Genomic DNA, 8,671 nt, shown 5'->3' on the forward strand with positions numbered 1-8,671 from the left:
GTGTTAGAATTTAGAATTTTATATTTATACCGACAATTTCATTGACTACCTTTGGTCAGTGCTTTTGCTTAGTAGACAGCTATTGCTGCTACTGCTAAAATGGCTTTCAAAAAACTAAGTAGTTTAAAAATACATAAACGAATTACTGTTTGAATTTAACTCGTAATAAACCTTTAATTATATATTTATTTGTTGCAACAAAATGTTTCTATAAATATACCTAGTAGTCAAAGGGATTGCGTAAACTGGGGAAACATCTCAAAAGTTTATTCCCAGGGTTGAATTAAAGTGCGTTAGAACACCATTCTGAAATATGAAAATATCACTATTAAAAAAAAGTTTAAATTAATTTTACGGCTAAAATCTGTACGATATTTTAAATAGCTAGTATATTATATACTCGGCAATGACTTATGGCTATTGAAAGACAGATTAAAATCAAGGCACACAAGAATTTCCATACTCGCATTTATAAATAATCTTCACATAATCCAACATATTTGAAGTCGTCGTGGCCTAAAGGATAAGACGTCCGGTGCATTCGTATGTAGCGATGCACCGGTGTTCAAATCCCGCAGGCGGGTACCAATTTTTCTAATGAAATACGTACTTAACAAATGTTCACGATTGACTTCCACGGTGAAGGAATAACATCGTGTAATAAAAATCAAACCCGCAAAATTATAATTTGCGTAATTACTGGTGGTAGGACCTCTTGTGAGTCCGCACGGGTAGGTACCACCACCCTGCCTATTTCTGTCGTGAAGCAGTAATGCGTTTCGGTTTGAAAGGTCGGGCAGCCCTTGTGACTATACTGAGACCTTAGAACTTATATCTTAAGGTGTGTGGCGCATTTACGTTGTAGATGTCTATGGGCTCCAGTAACCACTTAACGCCAGGTGGGCTGTGAGCTCGTCCACACATATAAGCAATAAAAAAAGTCCTTGATCGACAGGAGGTGAAATCCGTTTTTTTTTCCTACCTATGCTTATAGCCTTGAGAGGCTATATCAGCGTCGCCTTAACTAGTAGGTGAGCTCACGGGGCTCAAACCTGATGATGTTGCTAACACGAACCCTAGGAAAAACCGTGCTTCGCAAATCTACCACCGGATCGGAAACGCGACCCACTGAGAAGATCCGGCGAAAAACTCAGTGGGCTGTGTCTGAGGGTTAATTTACTCGTCGAGCCCTTCGTCGCAAGCGACGGGTTCGACGAGAACGATGACCGGTGAAATCCGTGCGCATTCATAACGGCCATAAATCTTGCAAATCAGTGTGCTTAGTGCGAGTTTTGTAACGTTCTCGATAGTGAGCCAGTTTGCTCAAATTTGTATGCAATGGGAACAGCGCCCCTAGCGGCAAACGTACCCGGTGTTATTTTGTGAGTGCGAGTTCATATTAACGTTGTGATCTCGTAACCGAGTAATTTTACCGAAATGAGTACCACGAATGACATTTGTGCGAGTGCGTGTTACAAATTAGTGGATTTTAACGTTTCGATCGAGTATTTCTTTAGTAGTTCTATTTTTCCAACTACAGAGGCAAAAGTATCATGCCATAGAGCCTAATCTTTTTTTATGAAAAATGATAATATGGAGTGAAATGGATTTGATTAATCGATTGGCATGGAATGAAGTGCAGTGAGATCAGATGATATGGGATAAGATATAATCTCTGTAAAATGCTGATTATTTACTGAGATTTATTTCAGTGGACTTTTTCGAAGACTTCGAGAAGCTACGTCCAGCGGTTTTGTTTAATTTTTTTACATTTTCGCACTTTCACATATACTTAACAGTTAATAAACCAACGTTATTTTGTTATTGCATAGATGGGTGGACGAGCTCCCGGCCCACCTAATCTTAAGTGGTTACCGGAGCCCATAGATATCTACAACGCAAATGCCGCCTCCCACCTTGAGATATTAGTTCTAAGGTCTCAGTATAGTTACAACGGTTTTCCCACCCTTCAAACCGAAATGCATTACTGCTTCACGGCAAAAATAGGCAGGGTGGTGATACCTACCCGTGCGGACTCACAAGACGTCCTACCACCAGTAATTACGCAAATTAATTTTGCGGTTTTGATTTTTATTACATGCTATTTCTTTACAGTGAAAGTCAATCGTAAAAATTTGATAAGTACGTATTTCATTAGAAAAATTGATACCCGCCGGCGGGATTAGAACACCGGTGCATCGCAAGTTACGAATACACCGGACGCCTTAACCTTTAGGCCAGGACGATCTCAAAATTACACTTATACACAAAGAAATATTAAATACGCATTAACTAAGAAACATTAAATAGACAAAATAAAACAATTCACACAATTTAGCTCCTCGCGGTCCCTCCAAAATGTCTTTTCATCTTTTTTTCCTAGTTGTTCAATTGTAAATAAATAAATCAAAATCAAATCGAGTTAACGTTCTATACGGTGAAAAATGACAAATTGTGAGTGTGAGTTGACATATGCTACTCGATTCGCAGGGTGTTTATTCACCGAGAGCAGCAATAATATTATTTCTCGTATATTGGTAGCACGTGGTGTTTTGGCATTAGACCGTCTAAATGAAATACAATGCATTTTAACAGTATTTTAATGGGAACCGACTACTTTCAAAATTATTCGGGTAATGTCACGTGTTCAATACTATTTTGTGCTTTTAGAATTAAAGTGGCTCAACCCAAAATTCTTATTTTCTGGTAAACTTCAATATTGTAATACAATAATTGTATTTTTTTTAGTTTTTCGGTTTAAACACTTTAAGACATGCCATTTTATTTGAAAAAGGCAGAAAGAGTACTTTGTCCTTTTCTAGACTAAAAGAGACTGTTTAATTTTATAAGCTGATAGAATAATATAGAATAGAATAATAGGATACCATCTAATCGTCACATTGGAAAAAGGTATGGCTTTATCATTTTATCATTTAAATTATTTTTTATTGCACTTATAAAACTAATTTAATTTACAATAATAATATGTAACTATATCTATACTAATCCGTACTTGTCAAAATCCTCATAAATTGTCAATATTCTTAATAAAATTCCTATTAATAATATACAAGTGCAAATGTTGAGCTGCTTGCCAGAAATGATATAATAGTGCTTTGTTTTTTTGTTGTTTCCTTGTAGGCTGCCTGTAATAATCTAAATCTGTGTGAAAGGCAATAAATGATTTTATTATTATCTACTAATGGTAGTCCAGTGGTCGAAATTAGACCATAATTTATTTAAATTTTAAGTTTGAACATTATTATAGTTCTATTGTCACCTTTCTATTATCATCATTTCTATAATAATCATTGCTCTATGTCACTAAGGCTACATTATAGAAAAATAAAATTAAAGACAAAAAATATTAATCTATTCTCAATTTGACCACAGATTGATAAATCAATAAACAAAAAAAGTATAAATGCATGTGTGTGTGTGTGTGTGTGTCAAATATATGGTATTGTGTGTGAGGTTTTTTTATTGATTTAGTTTATTTTTTATTGTTTATGCACTATTAAAAAAAAGATATTAGCAATCTGCACTACTTTTCTATATTCTCTATAAGTGTGGGAAATTTCATACTTCTCCGTCCGCGCAATTTTCGTAAAAAGGGGTACAACATTTTTGCTTCACGTATTATTTAAAATGTAGGTTCTTAATACATAAGTGTTTTGAAATATTTATTTATTTATTTTTTATTTATTTATTTATTTATTAAGTTACACCAACAAAGTGATCATCAATACAAAACATTGACAAATTGACAAAAGTTCATGGCAGATGTCACCTCAATTATAGGTGCAATCGACAGTGCATTAACATCAAAAATAAAAAAAATATACAGCTAAGATTTGAATACATTTCATTCATTGCTTATTATAAATTATATAAATTAATATAAAACTAATCTTAATTTTTTTAGTTATACCACTTCCATTCTAAGGGTGCTATTTCGTAAACAAACTTTGCGTAATGGCGTAACCTTTAAAATACACGAAAACTGCCCAGCATAAACATAATTTTTTAGTAAGTTTAATAGAAGTATTAGAATTAGAAGTTTATTATAGAATTTATTTAATTGTAATTACATATTTAGACATAGGTACTTAATATAATTAATCTTGGAATAGGTAATTATTTCAGCTTTTTTTTAATTAAAGAAATTATGTTTTATATAGGTTTAATCATTTACCCGTTGAACGTTTATAAAATGATTGTATTTACGGTAATAGTGTTGATGATCTTCATTAGGTGGCCCAAATATACTAAAATTATTACGAGCATCCATCCTTATTTATAAATGTGTAAAGAAGCAAAATTATTATTACATTGTTCAAATTTCTATATAATTTATAAATATATATCTGTACGTATGTAGTGTAAATATGTGTGTGTGTGTGTGTGCGCGTGCGTGTGTGTGTGTGTATGTGCGCGTGTGTTTTTGTGTATGTATATTTCATATATATTTCAATAGATAGGTACACAGTGTGCAATTCATTTCGAAATTATTCTTGCCCATTTAATGGTTGTCTGGAAGAGATCACTCTTAGCGATAAGACCAAGAATTGTACTAATTTTTTTTATTAATATTTTTCGCAATATTTATTCATTTTGTGTACAATAAAGAACAACTCTCTAAAAAAAGCAATGATTTAATAAGAATTAAATGAAAAAGCAAATAATTAATATGTATTTACAACTACCTAGACGTCTATAAAATTTTCTAACCGAAAAAATATATGTGTATAAACCATTAGAATAGATAAAACCTTAAAAAACAACATTATTATTAAAAAGGAAAGAAAAAAGTGAAAAGTGAAGAAATACGCTCAAAATCCATTAATTTGCAACTCGCACTCGCACATACAATAATCGAGAGGCTCACTTCGGTAAAGCTATTCGATACATGAGACAGCAACATAAACAAACCTTCTCTCTCCCACAAAATGAGATTCATAAGCTTACCACTAGGTGGCACTGATACAACCTCACACAAATTAAACATAACATTAGCATCGACTGAGTAATTACAAAAACTCGCACTAAGCACAGGTACATTACCCATTACCCGACTAATTATAAATATCGTTAGAAAGCTTGGCATTTCAATTAAACGCCTTAAAAAAAACCTTGCGTGCTACCAATATAAAAGAAAAAAAATATCGCTTCTCAAGATGAATAAACGTCCTGCAAATCGAGTAACTCGCACTCAGAGCTCCGCACGTTTCACCGTGAAGAGCGTACACTCGATGCGAGTCATTCGATTCGATTTTTGAAACTCGCACTAAGCCTACAGATTAGCAGATCTGTCAGATCTGTGTATTATTGTTATCCAGAACCCTGAACTAAGTTAACTTTTTCTGGTTTAGTTTTCATAATAAATTAAATATTACCATATTTCAGATGTTGAATTTATAAAAAGAAAAGTCTGAAAAACTGTGCGATGTAGTTTAATGAGGTTTTACACTCATCTCTATAAACCTAGCTTGTTGATTGGTTATAGTGGGTATCCAAGAGATAATTGTACTAAGCTCCGTATATTTTTGTCCATTTTCCATTATGATCAAGATTTAATTACGACTAGCGACCCGCCCTCGCTTCGCTTCGGAAACATTAAATTTTATTATTGATAGCTGAGTCCCGCGATGTTACCCGCGGTTATTTTCGTACCGCGAATGACGCCGCGGGGCGAAGCTAGTCTTAAAAAAGCCTAAGCTACTCCTTATATCATCAGCTACCTATCAGTGAAAGTCTCGTCAAAATCGGTCCAGCCGTTCCAGAGATTAGCCGGAACAAACAGACAGACAGACAGACAAACATTGTAAAAAATGTTATTTTGGTGTATGTACCGTATATATATATTCATATGCATGTAGTAAAAGCGGTTATTTCAATATTACAAACAGACACTCCAATTTTATTTATATGTATAGATGTTTGCTTGCTTTCCTCTTTCCTCTTTTCCTCCGTAAGAAAATGGATATGGTTTGATAAAATATTTATTTTAAAACATCAGTGATCGCAATACAGATTTAAATTCATAATATCAAACGGATGTTCTGTGTGTCTGAAAAAGAACATGTTAAGTTCTATTAAAAACATACAAGATCCAGACCTTTCTTGCATTTGCAGGAAGAATTTCTAATATAATAAATATAATTATTCTAAAGCAACGTGTACCTCTAAAAAATTACACAAAGAGAAAATATTACACAAACATAAAAAAATGCCCGAAACACGTGACGGCAGTTTTGGGTCCTCGGCCAATAACTTAATTAAAATTATATTGTGTTTATAGAGCCAATTAACTTTAGCAAATACCTAACCACAATCATGACGTGAACCGCACTTCTTTATTTGAGATGTGAAGTGATTACCTCAAATATATCGGAAAAACAGCTATTTCACCACCAGGATCGCTTTGCTAGATGGGTAGGCCTATCGTGACAACCTGCGTGGGCCCATCATGCGTATTGTCCGTATTTAATATGGCTTTTTTTTTTTTGGTCAGGAGGAAATCGCCGGACTCCCACCCTCCACTGGGGATGGGGGGTGGGGCATGTCGGAGTCGAACCGACTAAAACCTCCTGTCGCTCAACAACCAACGTCCAAACCTCGCATGAGACAGAACTCATGAAGAGGCAAATGGAGGAACGTGAAGCGTTTAGTGCGGAGCACATCTCTCTCATCACCCTCCCCCTCGGGACGCCAGGCCAGCGATCGTCGGCGCCACGACCACCAGCCCTCTCGGTCGGCAGGCTGTCCGAAGCCCGCCTAGATGGCGCCGGTTTGAATGGGTTATCCTACGAAATACCCCGCTGGGTCAGAACCAGCGTGGGTCGAGGATAGCCGGCCTTCCATCACCCGGATGCTCTTTCGTAAAACGCGTGCAGAGCAGCTTGCACGTCGTCTTCTTAGGCCCCCTTCGCCGACCCCAGACCGACATATGAGGGGGACCGGAAACACTTAGAGGGCCAGGGCTTGGGCGAGATCCGCCTCCCTGGCCCCCGCTCGACGGCGGCGGGCTTGTGCGTCTCTCACGCGCCCCGCCGCCTCCTTCTGCGAGATGGTGCACTCGCAGAAGTCGAGCATCGCCTTACACGACTCGTCGTCGCCGAGCATCGATGCCACAACACTCGGCAACGACAAGTCGTTTCCTATTTTTGCGACGAGGACACGGCGCCACCCCTCCCATGCGGGGCAGGCAACGAGCGTGTGCTCCGCCGTGTCCAAGTCGCAACCACAATGGTAACACCCTGCCGTCGGCTCGGCTCCGATCCGGTGCAGGAACTCACCGAAGCAACCATGCCCAGTGAGCACCTGCGTGAGCCGGAAAGTGAGGCGTCCTCTGTCACGATTCACCCAATCCACAAGAATCGGGCGAATCGCCTCGACGGTCCTACGACCAGCCGAAGGATCGGCCAGCCGCCTGGACCTGGACCATGACTCCAGCATTTAATATGGCTACCCAAATTTAATGTCTTGAGAGATTCATTTCATTACTCGACATAGTTTCGTGATCGCATTTCCTTTCACAGTCAACACACGCTATGACTATATCGGACGTCCTAAGCATTTTACTTATTAGCATAAGAGCGGTTCATTTTAGAGACAATATAATACGTGAACGTACAACTGTTTATTTTCAACCATTGTAAAAGTAGATACTTATCGAGAGACAACACAGACAGTATTTTTAATAAATTCAAACATGACAAAGCTAAATAAAAAAAAATACAATATAAATCACAAAAAACACTCAAGGCTAGTTCCAAATAAGCCTACTAATCTACTTATAAGCTTTTTAATTCCTTTCACCTTATCTGGTGGACATCTAGCCGGTGCGTTGGTCAAAACAAAACAATCACACCATTCAGTTCGTCGGCTTAGAAACTAAACATAGTAGAATCTAAACTGCTTTTTGCATTTGTTAGTAGTGAGATTATTCTCATTGAGATGTTTAATAGATTCACTTTAGTTTAACAGCTCGATGCGTGTGTTACGTGTATTATCTAATTATCCACCAAGGATATGAACTAATAATATAATATCTGCTAGAGTACCCACCTAGCTGTTTCTTTGTGTCAGTCCTATTTGTTTGTGTGAGATGAAAATTCAAGATATCCTTGTTTTTATAGGTAAGCTTAAATGATATTAAATAAAAAATAATGACCATTCTTTTAAAATAACATTAAATCTAATTTAGTATTACTGTTGTTAACCGAAGCGTTTACCACAATGTAAAAAAATATCAAAAGTATACTTAAGAAACGAACCCCGTCAGTAAGTATCTACAGTCGGCATCGCTGCGCCACTTTGAGAAGGCGGCACGACATGAGAACCCTCTTGTCGTGGCCGCCGGAAACTACATACCCGATCCTGTAGACCGTTTGGTAAACCGTCGACGTCGCCCAAAGCACGTCATCACGGATCCTCCTGATCCACTAACGGTGCTTTTAGGCAATACAAGCACCGGTCACCGTCCTCGCCGAACCCGTCGCTTGCGACGAAGGGCTCGACGAGCGAATTAACCCACAGACACAGCCCACTGAGTTTCTCGCCGGATCTTCTCAGTGGGTCGCGCTTCCGATCCGGTGGTAGATTCTGCGAAGCACTGCTCTTGCTAGGGCGGTGTTAGCAATTCTCCGGTTTGAGCCCCGCGAGCTCA

The sequence above is a fragment of the Bombyx mori genome, chromosome 3 (genome assembly GCF_030269925.1).
Source record: "Bombyx mori chromosome 3, ASM3026992v2".
In the NCBI taxonomy this organism is placed as follows: Eukaryota; Metazoa; Arthropoda; class Insecta; order Lepidoptera; family Bombycidae; genus Bombyx; species Bombyx mori.